Source organism: Strix uralensis, chromosome 3, assembly GCF_047716275.1.
Source record: "Strix uralensis isolate ZFMK-TIS-50842 chromosome 3, bStrUra1, whole genome shotgun sequence".
In the NCBI taxonomy this organism is placed as follows: Eukaryota; Metazoa; Chordata; class Aves; order Strigiformes; family Strigidae; genus Strix; species Strix uralensis.
In genome coordinates this window covers 126763524-126780662 of record NC_133974.1, presented here as the reverse complement: position 1 = coordinate 126780662, position 17139 = coordinate 126763524, and the positions used below count along the sequence as shown (strand labels likewise).

Here is a 17139-nt window from a genome sequence, read left to right as displayed (position 1 = left end):
GTTTTCTGACAATGAAGCTGTTTAGTAAGTCCCTTTAAATTCTTTCCCAGACAGAGCCAAAGTCATCTCCCAAGCAAATTCCTCCTTACAGTTACAATCTAATACTTCATATCTGGTATATCTTTCTCAGCACCTGATTACAGAATCACAGAATCATCTAGGTTGGAAAGGACCTTGAAGATCATCTAGTCCAACCCTTAACCTAGCGCTGACAGATTCCAACTACACCAGATCCCTCAGCGCTATGTCGACCCAACTCTTAAACTCCTCCAGGGATGGGGACTCCACCACTGCCCTGGGCAGCCCATTCCAACCCCTCATAACCCATTCTGTGAAGAAATGCTTCCTAATATCTAGCCTAAACCTTCCCTGGCGCAACTTGAGGCCATTACCTCTTGTCCTATCACTTGTTCCTTGGTTAGAGAGACTCAAACCCAGCTCTCTGCACCCTCCTTTCAGGTAGTTGTAGAGGGCAATGAGGTCTCCCCTCAGCCTCCTCTTCTCCAGACTAAACCCCCCCAGTTCCCTCAGCCACTCCCCATCAGACCTGTGCTCCAGACCCTTCACCAGCTTCGTTGCCCTTCTCTGGACACGCTCGAGTCATTCAATGTCCTTTTTGTAGTGAGGGGCCCAAAACTGAACCCAGTCATCAAGGTGCGGCCTCACCAGTGCCGAGTACAGGGGCAAGATCCCTTCCCTGTCCCTGCTGGCCACGCTATTGCTGATACAGGCCAGGTTGCCATTGGCCTTCTTGGCCACCTGGGCACACTGCTGGCTCATGTTCAGCCGGCTGTCAATCAACACCCCCAGGTCCCTCTCTGACTGGCAGCTCTCCAGTTTACGATCTAGGGATTATGAACTAGTTATATTTAAGAATGTAATTTGGTTTTTAAAGTTCCTCTTTGCCATTCCCCATTTTTCAGTCTCCCTACAAATGTCTTTTATGAGCACCTGAAATCCCACCAGACCCCAGAGGACAAAGGCGGGTGCACAGGTGTTGCCAATACCCAGCCATGCCACTAACCGGTGGCTTTGTACGGAACACTGCGAACATCAGCTTTGGATTTAAAGTATGCTGTTGCTTTGGCACTGCTGGGGGGGTTAAACAAATGAATATTATGTCATTTTTTATAAATATCCATTGGACTTGCATGGATTCTCCTTAGTTGATGTATCAAGCCTTCACTAACTCTAAGATAGATAAGCTAATAGATACATCAGTTAAACCGAGTTGAGCTTAAGTGTCTTAGATAATAAAGCTTTGCATAAATTCTAATTCAAGCAGTTTCAGCAAAAAGCATAACAAGTAGCCAATATGGGATAAAAATGTTTTTATTTCAGTACCTTGTTCTTCATAACATCCTTCACAGACGCTATAATATTATTTTAGTCTTTAGAAAAATATCTAGCAACATGATTGTCTCACACCAGGCATAATCCCAGTGGAAATTAAAATTGCATGCATTTTCTCATCACTCTTTATTTAACAACTGGGAGAGTTTTAATATTTGAAACTCAGCAAGAAAATTGTCTTGAAACACAGAGATTCCTTTGGGGTAATTTCAATTCTGTTTTGTGTGAACTTTAGCTGAGCAATTTTTTTACAGTAGTATGGATCTGTGGATTGTATGATGGTTAACAGGACTTTCTATATGTGCTTCTCACCTAACATAGAAGGAAAAATAGCAAAGAACATTCTAATAAAATCATTTGAGTCAACTAGCCTTACTAATAAAGATGCCATGTTTCAGTTTTTGAATAGTTTCTTATAAACCCATATCACTGGGTTTAAAAGTGAGCCTGAAAGTCACTGTATTCCTGCATGAAAGGCAGTACAGTTGTGACACTTCTTCAGTTTTCACAATAACATCAGACAAAAGAGAGTGAAAGAATAAACAGAACTCGGCTGTGCACATTCAATGCCAGGAACAAGTGAACACAGGAAAATCACTTTAGACTCTAATAGCAACTAAAATTACAGCATCTTATCCAGAGCTATGTTTGATGAAAAGGGCAAAAGTTGGTTCTCAGAACAGAAGACAGCAGAGGAAAATATAGAAACCTCTGCTTTGTTTACACGGAGTATCTTTGAAAAGCTTTTGCCCTATTACTTCCCCAGCTCACCCAAGGGTAAGACAGCAGGGTAGGCTGTGCTAGGACATTAAATAGCATTTTTTCATGGCTGACAAGAAAAATGGGGTGCTATCCCTGCTGTAAAGTTACTAAGAAGGGTTCTTTTTTATAACTCTTAAGTGTATACTTGGCCCCAGTGCAAGTCAGTTAGCGTTTTTCTTGATGTTTTTGCAGACACTGATTTTTTTTTTCCTGTATGTGAGAGGACGTCTGACATGCCCAAGAAATCTAGCATTGATGGGACTTGGTAATGCAGTTTGCTTAACTCAGAGCAGCAGTATCCAGAAACTGATGGCTCATCTACAAAATGAGCTGGTTGTTTCCCTTCAACAGCTAAAGGCCAAATGTTTACAGTGCAAAATAACATTACAATAGGGTCTTGCAAGTGGTCATAGAAAAGTGACAGTGGATTTAGTAGGGTTGATTGTATCATCTGATTTCCATTAGAACCTTTTTCTTTTTGCCTGTAATCAACCCTCAGGAGATAGACTTGCTAGCAAGGCACCATGGCTATCACGTATTGGCTTCCTATATTCATTATAGCTCAGATCTCTTCTACAGATTGAAGATTCAGATGTCAATAAGCACCTTTCAGAAACACTCCATTCACATTCAGAGAATGTGGTTATTATACTGCCTTGCGTTGGGCATCGTCACTTGTTTGCATATGTTCAACAGAGTAACATCAACACTCCAGTCATTTTGCTTGTATCTTGATGTTTCCGTCTTCAGCATTTCTGAGACAGAGTGAGACCTGCCAGTCCCTATCAGGAATCTGGGGCTCTTCCCTCAAGTGTTTTTAGCAAAGTCAAAACATTAATGTCCAAGGCCTCTCTTTATGCAGAACTTTACAATGGAGCTGATATTAGTGCCACCATATTCAAACCCAATTTGCTTGTCAGCTAGGATGATTACACATGGAAATACATGCTCAGATACATATTTCACTCTTATTGTAATATGTTAATCCTTTTCCATAATCTTAATCACAACATCTTTTTCTCCCACTAAATGTCTCACAGGAATTTTGTTTACTAATTCTTCAACTAACAAATCACAGAATCATCTAGGTTGGAAAGGACCTTGAAGATCATCTAGTCCAACCGTTAACCTAGCACTGACAGATTCCAGCTACACCATATCCCTAAGTGCTATGTCAACACGCCTCTTGAATACCTCCAGGGATGCGGACTCCACCACCTCCCTGGGCAGCCCATTCCAACGCCTAACTACCCGTTCTGTGAAGAAATGCTTCCTAATATCCAGTCTAAACCTTCCCTGGCGCAATTTGAGGCCATTCCCTCTTGTCCTATCACTTGTTCCTTGGTTCAAGAGACTCATCCCCAGCTCTCTGCACCCTCCTTTCAGGTAGTTGTAGAGGGTGATGAGGTCTCCCCTCAGCCTCCTCTTCTCCAGACTAAACAACCCCAGTTCCTTCAGCCGCTCCTCGTACGACAAAGGAATACATCAGGCCTCTGAGTTGTTTCTGAAAACAGGCATCAGATCTACCCCTCCGGTGCAGCATCAGCAAGACCAAACAGAAACAGAAAGTGCTTCATGTGCTCTTCTTCACATTTAGTCCTCTGCAAAGATACAGGTGAGTATTTGCCAGGTCAGAACTTTTATCATCAGACTCCATTTCAGTGGCACAGTGGGTACCTGTGGGTAAGTCTGTAAGAGAAGAAAGGTCAAGGAGGATGTTTATTCTCAGACAGCTCTGCCAATCACACACAGTATAAGACCTCAGAAATCGTAATAGCATTGTCCAAATGGGCTTCAGATACTTGTGGAATGTGGGTAAGCAAACAGCAATTTGATGTTGAAGGGAGTCTGCTGTAAGTGTTTTGCAAAAGTCAAGTTTTTCACCAAAACATCAGATCACTGTCAGAACCCCTAAAAAGCCAGAAGCTTGTTGTTCCACTGTTTTTTGCTCTCCACTTAAACTGAATGCTAAGAATTCAGTATCCTGGTAGTGGATGGAAAGACCATGTTTCTGAAAAAAAAAGGCTATCGATAGACTAAAGGTAGACTCTGACTGCCCTTGAGATCTTTATGCCAAGAACAGGGACACTGAGGTTGTTGTCAGAGTTACCTGTGTGCAAGCCATGTGCATCAGGAGGGCCACTTTAGACCAGTTATTGTCAAAACTGTCTGTCAGATCTCATACTGTTCAGCCCACACAGTCACATGTGTGAGATGAGCCTTTGGAGCAAAGTCACTACTACCTTCTGCCCAGGCAACAGGCCTGGGGCTGATTTTGCATTCTAAACCTTGGAAATCGAGTTTCAATTGGTTGAGGCCAGGATTGTGTGTGTTCTGTTTGTGTAGAGCCTAGCACAGCAAACACCAGCCTGTGATCTGGTTCCTATGTGCAATGGTGTTGTGGCAGGCCAGATACCCATGTCAAAAATTAACTTTATTTCCTACTGAAAAGCCCTGTCATCACCTTGTCTGTGCTTGGGCACTGAAAAGATTTTGATTTGTGTTGGTCATGGATGGTTCTTTGGAGTGTACACAACTCTCAGCAGATTATTCACTGAGGCTGCCAGTTATTTCTGTTTGCAGACCACCTCAGTTACCCCTTTAAATATTGCACCTCTCATTATCACAGTCTTTCAACCCTATCGAAGTCATTGTGGTTATTTCCTAGAGTCTGTTTCTGCTGTATTAGCATGACTGATACAAGTATATTAAAGAATTTCCCTTTTATATTCCAGCCTGAATATCAGTATTTGAGGAACAAACAGGTCATCTTGCTGATAGAAAGGTTTTTTGCACAGAAGGCATTTTATTTCTTACTCCCTTTGGTATTTTAACAAGGGCAATCAACTTGATTCCACATTCTCTTGTGAGATTTTGCCTTCTGGGTAAAGAACATCCTTTAGCTCCCCTTCTCCCCCTTTTCCCAAACATTCTTCTGCTGTGCTGGGAAGATGGAATGTATAGGTGATATCCCTTTCAGAAAATATATCCATCATATATCACATGTATTGTCATTATGATGTATTAATGTAATGCATCATCAGAGAGCTGTCAGGGTGAAGATTTATTACTCTAAAATAAGTTATGGTGAGACACTGGGGAATGGGTTGACAGAATTTTTGTTTATTTTTCTAAATTAAGGACTTTTAAAGTAAGTCTAAAAATCTCTTACCTTCATGAAGTAGTAGGGGTGGGAGGGTCACAGAAAAGAGGACTTGAATCCAAAACACCAGAAGGACTCAGGAGGCCTCACAGAATAAGAATGTAATATTTTTTCCCCCAGGTAGTTTCCATGAGGTCTGCAATGTTTAAGTTTCCAGCTTAGATGAGAGCTACAGTGGGCAGTCAAAGTCATTTTAATCAACCTGAACTGGACTTTATTGTATCTCCTTTAAAGGAAAACAGAGTCACCAAAGCATGAAGACTTGGGCTAAAAAAGGCAAGCTGGACTAGAAATGGTCTAAAAATAATAGCATTTTTCCAGGTGTGTCCAGTGGACTTACCATAAACCTGATACAAATGCACTGAAATCAGTGAGAGCTTTTCAGAAGGTTTGCACAGACTTTGGATCAAGCCCCTTCCCTGCATCATGTGGTGAAGCCATGAAACTTGGCACATTTATAGCTTTGTAACATAAAGCCATCTGTGTACGAGTACAAACTTTTCCTTATTGCCAAAGTGCTTAATGTAATTACAGTCAGGCTTGCTTCTCCTCTGCTCAGTTCATCCATATGCTGAGATGGACGAAAACTTGCACTGGATCCTGCAGCATCTGAGTTGGCATGCAGCTTACAGCAGCTTACATTGCTAACCTTGTAATCTTAGGCACTTTTGCATTTTAAGGAACACACATAAAGTTACAGACTGTCTTAAGGAGAAACTGGTAACAGAAATATGCCAGAAAGTTCAGGCTGGATTCTTTCCTTGCTAACTACACAAGACACCTGACTTAGGAGATCAGTTGTCCTCGCTTCCCTGTATTGTCAATGAGGAGTCAGAGGTGTCACAGAGTTTGGATAACTAAGATGGGAATTGCCTTCAGGAGGTGACTTCTACTCTTTGCTGGCTAGAAAATGAATGCAGAGCTCCTATTCACCTTGTTCAGTGCCTAAAGAAGGTTGTATTAATCCTGAGTGTCGGTTCCCCAGGCTGTCTCTGTCCATAAGCAGCTGCAAAGTAGTTGTTTCATCTTACGATTCTCTCTTTATGTTGACTTCAGCTATTTCCAAATGCAATGTTATCCCATGGCATTTATTGTATCCTTGCATTTCTCATATCATGTTATTTGCATGCAGTTTCTTTAATACCTATTACAATATTGGTCAGTGTAAGTTATATACCAAGGTTGCATATAGGTTAATGAATGCACTGTGCTTGCTGCTGACTGACGTAATTACCGATAGGTGGTACACTGAACTTGACCCTACAGCCCATAGACATGTACTTGACTTTATCAGTGGGGATGGTATATTTGAAAGGAATATTAACATTAAAAAGAAACATATGCAGTGGATGCATTTGCAGGTGCAGGGAATAAGTTTTCAGGAAAAAGAATTGCTGAAGGCAAAAGGTGGTTATGCCAGAAAAGTCTACAAATTTCTCTTTCTGAAGGAAAATAATGATAAACTGCTTAATTTTGGCCAATTTTAGGAAGATGGTTTAATTAATTACCTAAAACGTAGGTGTGGAATGTGTGCCAAAGTTATGCAGATTACCTCTCCCCAAAGTCCTTTATAAACTCTGTTATATCAGTATAAGTAAAACCTTTCCTCTTGCATAAACTTCATAATGGCTTAATCACGTATAGTGACACAGATACGTTGGCTCAAGACAAATTTATTTTGAGATATTATCAGAAACGGGTATATACAGATGCTTATAAAGCACCTGCACTTTGCAGATGCCGAATAACCTGTTTCTGCACATGCAGAGAGCTTTCCTGGCTCTCCAATAGGTTGTGTAGATACGTGCTTATGGTAAAAAATGTACTATTATCTATGGACACTATATATCTATCTCAAATACAGCAGGGATTTACTTTTCTAAACTGAGGTGTTAGAAGGGCACATTTTTAAAAAAAAATTGTAACTAGTCAAAGATTTTCTTAGCATCAACTAATCTGCTTAATGGAAGAAGGTAGGCCTAGTCCTCTGTAGTGTCAGAGGGGTGAGCTTGTAGGATCACCTTATGAAGCATGGTAATTGGGGGAAGATTAGTGTTGGGATCTGTAGTCTGCTGACAATAGTTTCTTTCCTAATTTTGTGATGCCAAAAGAAAGGACTTCTGACCCACGCTGCAAGTGTTAAGAGGCAAATAAGTCTTTCATTTGGAGGTTTCTATGGGAGGTTGTCACACATGCTACAAATCAGAAGTTTAAGTGTTTGTGTTGCACAGAGGTTGGAGTTATAAGGAGTTTGCCCAAACTCACGTCCCCTCTGTGAGTAGAGTTTCACTCAGATTTAGTGTCTGTGGTGGTTGCTGCTCACATCACCAGTTAACACAATCTTAGGTCAGTGAGTTTTAAAGGAGGTAAAACATCTTGGAGAGACCATATGAAATCTATCATGCCAAACCACTGATAACTCCACATCTTATTAGCTTCAATTAAGTATTTCCATGGGGAACCATGGAACTGTTTAAAGTCATGATGACACATACACACACTTTGTTCCATCCAAAGAAATAATCTGTTTTCCAGATTTCCAAATAGCCAGCTTATTTTGTTATTGTTTTTTTCTTTTCTTCCTTTTAAAAGAAATAATTTATAAGAATTTATCTTGGGCTTGCTACAGATTTAAAAGGAGACAAAAGGTTTCTTCTGTCCGACTTTTAAATTATATGCATGACCAAAGATAAATATGTTTTTTATTTATAACTGTGGATAGATGCCAAACAAAGCCTTTCATATGACGCACCGCTGCTGTAGTAGAGAAGTACTTAAAACAGTTCCAGTCAAGTTAGGCCCCAAGACTTTCATGCAACTTCATGCAAAATGGTTAAGACCTTTCTTTTTTTTTTTTTTTTCCTTTTCTTTTGAACATCTTCAAAGGTTACAAGTGCAACATGCTTAGAGGATGCCAGGCTTCTTCCTGTCGAGCTGAGATGGTCTGAAAACCACATTGAAACGTGGGAAACTGCAGCTACCACAGATTGCAGATGAGGGGTTTTTTTTGCAGGCTGTAGATCTCTCCTGCCCCTACCCGTGTGGTTGGTAGCAGTTGGATGAAGGTTATGGATGGAGGCTGGCAAAGCAAAGGATTGGTGTGCTGTTATGAGACTGGGATGAATGGACTTTGACAATACTGCTGAATAGGAATACTTGTGAAGCTAATACAAACAATTTGTAATTGTCAGAGCTGAAAAGTAAAACATGATTATAAACTGTGCCTAGGATCAGCTTATGTCAGCTTTAAATGATTTAAAAGTCTAGTGTCTGGAGCTGCATCTTACTTGCCTGTAAAACTCCTTAAAGAAGACTTACATAACCGTATAAGCATGTCTCTCCCTTCTCGTGTTTTTATTGTGAAAAGTAACCCTTTATCCAGCTGACAGGAGACTGGTTTTTAGGACAGATGTGAAACAAAGCCTTCCAGATAAACCGGAAAATACAGAATTTCTCAATTTAGATAGAATGAGACAATTGCCTTGTAGCAGTAACTCTTTTAGAAACTACTGGTTGTCCTTGTTTTATACAAGGAGAGGCTTTGAATAGTTAGGTGCTAATGCACCTTGGTCACCTGGTGGCTTTGTGCTGTGCCAGGCTTGGAAACTGTTTCTGTGTGGAGGTGAAGAAAGTCTGTTAAAGATGCAAACTTCTCCAAGAGAAGGGAAGGATCATAAGAAAGCATCCTCTGTTACCTAGAGCCTACCATCATTATGCCTGACCCTAGCTTATTATCCCTTGATATCTGAAGCAGGTGATGACCTTTGATGACACTGCACAACAGTATGCAAAGGAGATGCCTTCCTTTTAGTTTTGGCTCCTGAATGCCAAACATGGTAGTCTCTTCCCCACACTGTGTCCAGCCTCCCTTTACTCAAAGACATGTAGAAAAATTGAAATGCTACTAAATACTATTGAGCAACACTGTTCAGGTACTAGGTTACATTTCTGATTTTGCTAGAAGTGCCTCTGTCTTCCCATCACCTAGGAGTCTGGAGTAGGCTGGAAGTAACCAATTTACCATGTAATAAGATAGGTTCCTGTTGACACAAGTCAAGGGCAAAACTATTAAGTCATTAGGGCTAATGTTGTAACATTCTGATACAAAGGCATGGCCTGGGCCTTTCAGATGTACATCTGACCTTTGAGGATTAAGTTTCTTTGCAGCTTATTTTTGGTACTCCAAATCTGTCTTTTTTAACTTCTGCTTCACATGCATTGATCTTTGGCTCTGTGCTAGGTCCAGCTTGCATCGCAGCCTCTGCAGTCGTAATTTGTCCCAGTTTTATCAGAGGAAATGAAGATAGAAAAGACGTTACATTCTTAATCCCGCAGTACTAAGAGTACATCACGTATTCCTTTGCTTTGCAGTGCCCATGTCAGAGCTTGGCCCAAGGGCTTGCTGGTAGAAGGGAGTTGGGGAAATAGAGGTGGCTCTCAGGATTCTTCCACAAAGTAGAGAAAGTGAGGATTGCTTAAAGCAATGTATATAGATGTCATTTCAATATATATAATATAAATGTGTCTTGCTATGGTCCTGTGATATTTTGCTAAAGTAACTTTTCTCAGATCTAATGGTTTTTCCAATAACCAGATTATTATTTCAACCATTGTATCTTCCAGCACAGCAGCAGGTCTGCACTTGTTTCACTTTCATTGCATAGGCTGTCATATTTACTATCTCTCAGGATTAGTTCACTTAATGTCAACTTCATAAACTTTTTTAGCTCTGAAAATTTTGGCTTAATGCTTTTCCTTTTATGAATCACTCTCTGAAATAAGGAGCCAAGAAGTATTTTCCCTTGGACCTGTGCTGGGTTGTGTCTGCACTGGCCGTCACTCTGAAGGCTAACTGTTCTCCAGGTGAAATTAGCCTTACCCACGGGTAAGCTTTGTGGCCTTCATCTGTAATGAACCATTTTTCATTTTCAAGATGCACAAAGAAACCAAATCAAAGGATACCCCAAGCTGTCATGTAAGTCCTGTGTCTGAAACTTTTGACCAAAATGTTTTAGAGCATACAGACAGGTCAAGAACATACATCAAGGCCTCAGTGACGTTGTCAAAGCTACTTGCAGTAAGCCATTATTTAACAAAGAAGGCTCATTTTATAAGATGCTTTTGTTAGTTATATAGGAATTTATTCAATAATGTGGAGCATTCACCAAAAAAATCTGAGAATGTTTTACATTTCATTTGTAAGTGTAAGTTTTTTAAGTCTATCTTGCTTATGCATTTGGCTTGTCCTTTTGAACTGCTGGAAAGGGTCCTCTCTCTCAAGGAAGAATTAGCAGACGATTCTTTAAAAAGGACATTTGGGAAGCAAGGCATCCAGTGAGCTTATGGCAATAAGCCGTGGAATGCTAAATTTCATTAATTTCTGGTTCATTTTATTTTTGCAATCAGTGTTTTTAAATATGATGGTGATGAGAAAATGCTGTATTTAATGAATTTCTGTTTTATTTTATTTTATTTTTGCGTTCAGCAACTTTAAATACAGCGGTGATGGGGAAAACGAAGTTGCAGTAAAAAAGATTTTGCTCTTAAGACTGAACATGCCAAGGTAGGTCTGGAACGGATGCTCATGGCTGAATTAATAAACTCTGACTGTAGAGGTTTCGAACATGAATTCTGACAGACCCTTCACTATGACAATACTAGTGGGAGTCACAATAATATCATCTGCTGCTGAACATTGCTAGTATGTGAGCACTGTTGTGCCAAAGGTTAATATGCCAGTTTTATTTCCTTCTCTCTACAGCTATAATTTAAACGAGTTGCACACATAAGTGATGTTATATGCATAGGGTTTTGCATTAAGTTTGCTATGTCAGATTTGTTTATAAAAATCATATTTTGAACCACTTGCCCAGGGGCTCTGTTCAGGGGAGCTGCAAGCTGATTTCTTTTAAAGAGGCAGTTTTCATTTTTCATGAACTTTCAGTAGCGATTTTGGAGCTCTGAATGGGGAGCTAAGTTTTAAAATTAGCACTTGCGCAGGTTTACAATTAGGTTTAATTACTTAGCAACAGAAAGTTTAATCTAGTTTTACGTGTGTGCCGCATGACCCTTTCCATAGCTTACCAGGATTGGAAGGGCCCCCTGCCTCTCTTGGGGAAAATTGCTTCCCAACATTTTGGAGACCGTTTACAATGTTTTTGTTCCTATGCTGCAATGTTAACATTGCCCATAAACCTAATAGTCACACAGTAGTTAATAAGGGGCAGAAAGTTTTATAGTCTTTTCCGCAGTTGTTAAAATCCTGCTACTGTAATTTAGTCCTAGCCACACAAAACCCATCAGTTGTGAAAAATAAGACACTCTATATTGGTGTATTCTTGGAAACCAATGGAAGAGAGGACCTCTCCTGAGCATCTAGCTGAACGTAATGAATTTGGGGATTATTTAAATTGCTTGGCTTGTAATATAAACACTTGAGGGCTTGCAAGCAGTGTACCTTCAGGATTTGTGGCTTTTCTAAAAAAAATCATTTTGGATTTTTTTTCAGAATCCATTGCAATTAGTGGCACTGTGGCAAAGGATGATTTATCAAATTGCTTCTCAGTTACAAGAAATAGAATCCATTAATGATTTTGCAAACATATTTTTAGTCAGGTTCGGCAAGAATAGTTTTCTAGCTGTCTTTCTATGTTATGTAAACTAAGAACATTCCCGGGGTACCAGCTGAATCATCCTTTGTGCCATTGTAGACCTTCAGAAAGGTTTTGACCTTCTTCTGCTAGAAGAGATGCTGATATTCATGTGGAAATGTAATTCTCAAAGTTTGTAAGATCTCTAGGATCAAACCTGAACTGAAATGGGCTCAATGTAATTAGGGATTGACTAGTAGTACCTGTTGGGTACACACTTACTCCAGTTCCTTTACCACATCAACAGGGAGCCCAAAAGACGGGACCCAGGACAGAGGGGTCACTGGAAGGAGTGGTAGATGAGAACAGCTCACAAATTTCTCTAAAAGAGAATTTTCTATTAATCAGCCTCTGCTAACAGCTAAACAGTTACATTAAAAAAATAAAATAAAATAAAATTGCAACCACCTTTAATTCAGAATGTTTCTTCTCAGAAGGTACCTGTGCTACTAATACATGGAAAATTAATATAGAGATTATTACACAATAGTGAAGAGTGATGGGGGAGAAGAATAAGCAAAAGCTTATTTGTTTCAAAATTGGAATATTATGGACACCATGAGCTCTTAAGCTCAGTGATACTTACCTACCAGTCTGAAAGGGCAGAGTTCTAATTACTTGGCTGCCATAACTGTGCTTCAGTGCTTAAAATGTGATTTCCTTTAGATTTCATCTTCCGCCTGTGTTGTCTAGGATTGCTAGATTGTTCTGAGCTTTCTGTAACATTTCTAAAATACATTTTTCCACAGCTTACCTTGCTACTTATATCTTAACATTGTTTTCCCCACCATCCCTGAGAAGAGGGTTATGGGATATCTCGGATGAGCTTGGTGCTACCAACACATTGGGTTTTGCATCCTCTGAAAACTGGGTGCAGTCAATGGAGTAGAAGTCTGTGGGTTTGTTGTTGAATTTAGTGGGACTTTTGAGCGCTGGGAACAGGTAGTTTAACAGTGATAGAAGCGAAGGGTGTGTTGTGTCTGTGATGGGCAGACGCTTCAAGAAGAAGTGTCCATGAACAGGGATAGAGCTCCACACTTACTCCCCTGTGCGCTGTGCCGAAGCGTTACCCAAATACAGCACAATTACACTGCCACCATACTATAATAGAAGTCTAAAAAGGAAATGGTACTATTCACTCAGTAATTTCTGACCCGTTGCATGATTACGCTACTGGATTCATTTTGAAGCACATATATGGGAGTACCCTTGTAATTATCTATCTAAAAATACAGCACTGCCATTTCTGGGTTGGTTTTTGAAGAGTGGTTGCATAAAACTTTATCAAGATGCTTAATACACTCTGCTGTGCTCTTCTTGGGCTGTTTTGTTACTGGGAGAATTAACTCAGCATTGCGGTGGTTGCAATGCTTTCCAGCTCTGGCATGTTCAGTGCCCTGTATGTGATTCTACACAACGTGTCTGAAATTCCCATAGCTGGCAGGCTTGATGCTGATGGAGTGGGAAGGAATACAAAGTAGAAGCAGGTCCCTGTGCCTGCCCCTCCCCACACAGCCTGGCTTCCTTGTTCCTCAGGGCTCTGCACACCTGGTCTGGTGCCAGATATTTTCTGCTTAACCACAGGAGTAAACCAGAACTTCCTCCTTGTTGTCTTGAACAAGTTGTGGGGAGAGCAGAGGGGGAACTCCTTCCCTGCTCCTGGACACCCTACAACTATATACAGCCCTTCTGTATAGGTTTTTCCCAAAAGTACAGTTTGCTGTTGTCTTGACAGGCTGCTTCTATCAAGAAGGTAAGCATTGCTCTGGAAAACAGACTTGTCTTCATGTGGTAAGTTTGTTCTCCTAAACCTTGATCCCAAAACCACTGAAATCAACAGTGTTTTGAAGTCAATTTCCACTGATTTTCATGGTCTGGAGATTAGATTTCACTGCCTTTTCAACCCTGGATCTCAACAATTCCTGACTGCCTCTCTCTGGCTCTTTTTTTTCTCTACTGCGGGAAAAAAAGATGCTATTTAACATGATGAGATCTAAATAACTGGGCACCGTGTGTGGAAACTACAGCTCTATTGTTAGCCCCATTTCACAGACAAGCTGTATCTGAAATGATACCTCCAAATTGCAGCAAAGCCAAGAATAGAATCCAAGTTTTGTTCTGTAGATAAACTAGTACAAGGAAAAATTTCAGCCTCATTTTCATTTGCAAATATTTCCAAACATCTTGCCTTATCCTTAGTCTTTTGCAAATACAGCTGTGAACTGCAGATCCCTCATGTTCTTTTTCCTATTGCGTTACTTTTCTTTCATTTTCTTTGTTAGTTTCAGTCATTAACAGTTTGTCAATAAATCAGTTATGGGTAAAAATATACTAATAAGGAATTGAGCTTTTTTATTCTTGTGCTGATGAGGTAGAATACTACAGAGAAAATACACTGATATTTTCAAACCAAAACGGAGTATTTTTTTTCCGAAACTGAACTAACTTACAAGCCTCAACACTCATAAATTTGACTAAGAATTAGGCTCCTTAAAAAGGAGACTGAGACCCTTCTCAGATTTTCCATTACTGAGGAAGTATCCTTAGTTCAGCAATCAGTCAGGGAAGGCAGTTTGAGAGCTACATTGTAGATGACACTTTGGAATTGTAGTTTTTCGGTATTTATCAGCTGCTGTATTTTCAGCTTGAGGTACCAATGTTTTTGTGTCCCGTACTAAATCACAGAATGTTTACATGCAATTAGGTATGTGCCTACGGAGGAGAAGACACCGGGAAACAGGATTTTCCAGAGGCAGTAGCTCGTTCAGAGGCCCAGAGCCACTGCAGTAGCTGTTGTCAGGGAGGACTGAGTGGCAGTTCTAATTACCAGTGTCTACACAGGTTTCTCATAGGAAGATACAAGCTGTCACGATCCCTTGCCAATCACATGAGAACTGACCTAGGGAGAACATCAACTGAAGGTGAGTGTACATGTCCAATAAATTCAGTCCCCACTGCATTAGCTTATTTTTAGGATTGTCCTGAAAAGACATTCAGCCTGTATCATAAAACCTTCAACTGAGCAGAAAATATACAGAATGATGATGACTTTAAATTTGGGTTCATGCCCTCTGGGGCATGAATTCATAGTACTTCGGATGTGATTTGATAATGTACTGAGTGCTGAAGGAACGCAGAATCTCTAGATGAGTTCATAAAGACAGAACATTTATGCAGTTTCGGTGCTCTCCTAATCAAAGGAAGTAAAAGAAATTTTATTCTTAATTTTGCTGCAAATGTTATTCTTAATTTGCAATGAAACCATGCTTTGTATATAAGATGTTTCTCAGAAATAGGGTGTTTAAAGTTAGTGCATAAATTTATGCATGCAACTGATAGGCTGTTTTCTGATTTTTCACCTTCTTCCATTGAATGTATTAGAGACTTGTTCTTGAACATAGTTTAGACAATACATGTGTCACAAGCAATGATGAATCAAAGAAAGAAAGCATCCAGAAAGGGAAGCTAACTAGACAGGTAGGCCCTCATCAACATCACATTCTGTTCCGTAGCTACAATAACAATAATTGAGTCAGACACATGGATTTTAAGTGCCTCTTAAAGAGGAAAGTTAGGGAGAGACACTGGAAAGAAAATTATATACTGAAATGTGGCATCTCAGTTTTGCAGCTGCCAACCTTGTTCTGTCAGTAGCCACAGCTGTTGCCTTTTCTTCTAAACTTAGCAGGGGATGGGTGAAACTAAAGAGAAGCAGTGCAGGCACTTCAGCTGAAAAGGAGGTGTGGGTCCAAGTTCCCCCCGTGTAATCAAAGGAAACCTTTAATTAGTTTTAACTCTTGAGAGAGAGGTATTTTATTTGTGTGGACAGAAGATGACACCAGGGAGATGTGTGCCTGCCTTTTGTGGATGGATGCACTCTCAGGATGCTCCTCAGCAGCCCTTCTTGCACCAGTTAGGTTTTTTCTAGTTTTGCTGTTTTGCTGCTTGCATTTTGTCCATCTTGGGCAGCAAGCTTCCCCAGATGGCTTTCCCTATGACTGAAGGAGAATATTTGTCCAAAAAAGGAGGAAATCTAGTCTCTGGTTCTGCTGCAGATTGAATATGGTCTTTTAGCATGTGGTCCTCAACCCCAAAGTCAAACCTGGTGGATTTCAAATCTGTAGTGATGAAAAGTACAGACTCGTTATAGCAGAACTTGATGTCACTGGTGCCAGTTTTCAGTAAGAGTCTTGCAATACCCTCACTGAATTTGGGGTGGCGTGGGGTGGTTAAGTGTCAGTTTTGGATGGCATGAGGCTAAGTATGAATATTAACTTCCTTTTCTTTCCCTGACCTTGGGGTTGCAGAAGAAAACGTGAAGACATGACCTGACATTCAAAACAAAACACAAAGACTGAAACAAATCATTCACCGTTTGTGATTTTCTTTTTCAGTACTTTTTTAAAAAATGCAGTCTTACACTTAAAAGCCAGTTCTTTGCTTTTTGATGTACTGGCTTGGGATTTCTGAGTGCTTTGTCTTTCCATGTGACACTCACCTGCCGGTTACCCAAATGATTTGGGGAGGTGAACAAAATGCAGATGTAAGTAATGGAACACATGTATCCTCCTGAGTCACATATTGTGAAGTAATCTGAGCCTTGGCATAAGGGCATGAAGGGTGTTTATGGTACAAAGGACTGGTGATGTAGCATTGGAAGACTCTGTCAGATCACCAAACCTGGTGTGGTTTTGACCTATAAGAAATAATCCTGGGGCAGAGTTACCTGTTGAATGTCTTTCAGCTCAGAGAGATCCAGTTGGCTTCTTCCAGCATAGAAGCTTGGAGTGATTTAACGTGAGGTGTGGAGAATCAGGAGTGAAGTGGGACTATAATTTAGCTGACAGTACAGATATAGCCTGTACTTACCTTGTGGGTGAGCTTCACTGGGGGATAAAGTGTTCTCTGCACCAAGCAGGGTAATGCTCATTGATGCTGAACTATTGTATGAGCCACTGACGGCGAAGGAAAGAAGGTCCTAAGGAAACAGAGGAAATGTGGATGTTTGTGTCATATACAGAAAATTTGGCCTGGCCTGCATGCCAGATGATATCCTTCCATCTGGTGAAGCTGAAGATGCTGAGAACAAGGATAGAAGGAAGGGGACCATACCCCAGTTAGATCTAGGCACAGTATGTAGTTGAATTAAATAAAATATTTCTTGAAAAATGATTGATGATGACTAGAGCTCATAACTCCTGGGGTAATTTT

General features: G+C 40.4%; 1 long non-coding RNA gene across 1 annotated transcript; it reads right to left on the bottom strand.

Annotated features, from left to right (window-relative positions):
• Nucleotides 1-3299: 3299 nt before the first annotated feature.
• LOC141941928 (uncharacterized) lies at nt 3300-16866 on the bottom strand. The gene is made up of 3 exons (XR_012628472.1): nt 16798-16866; nt 5288-5414; nt 3300-3804 (listed from the first exon to the last, which is right to left on the bottom strand). It is a non-coding gene; the product is annotated as an uncharacterized LOC141941928 (long non-coding RNA).
• Nucleotides 16867-17139: the final 273 nt, after the last annotated feature.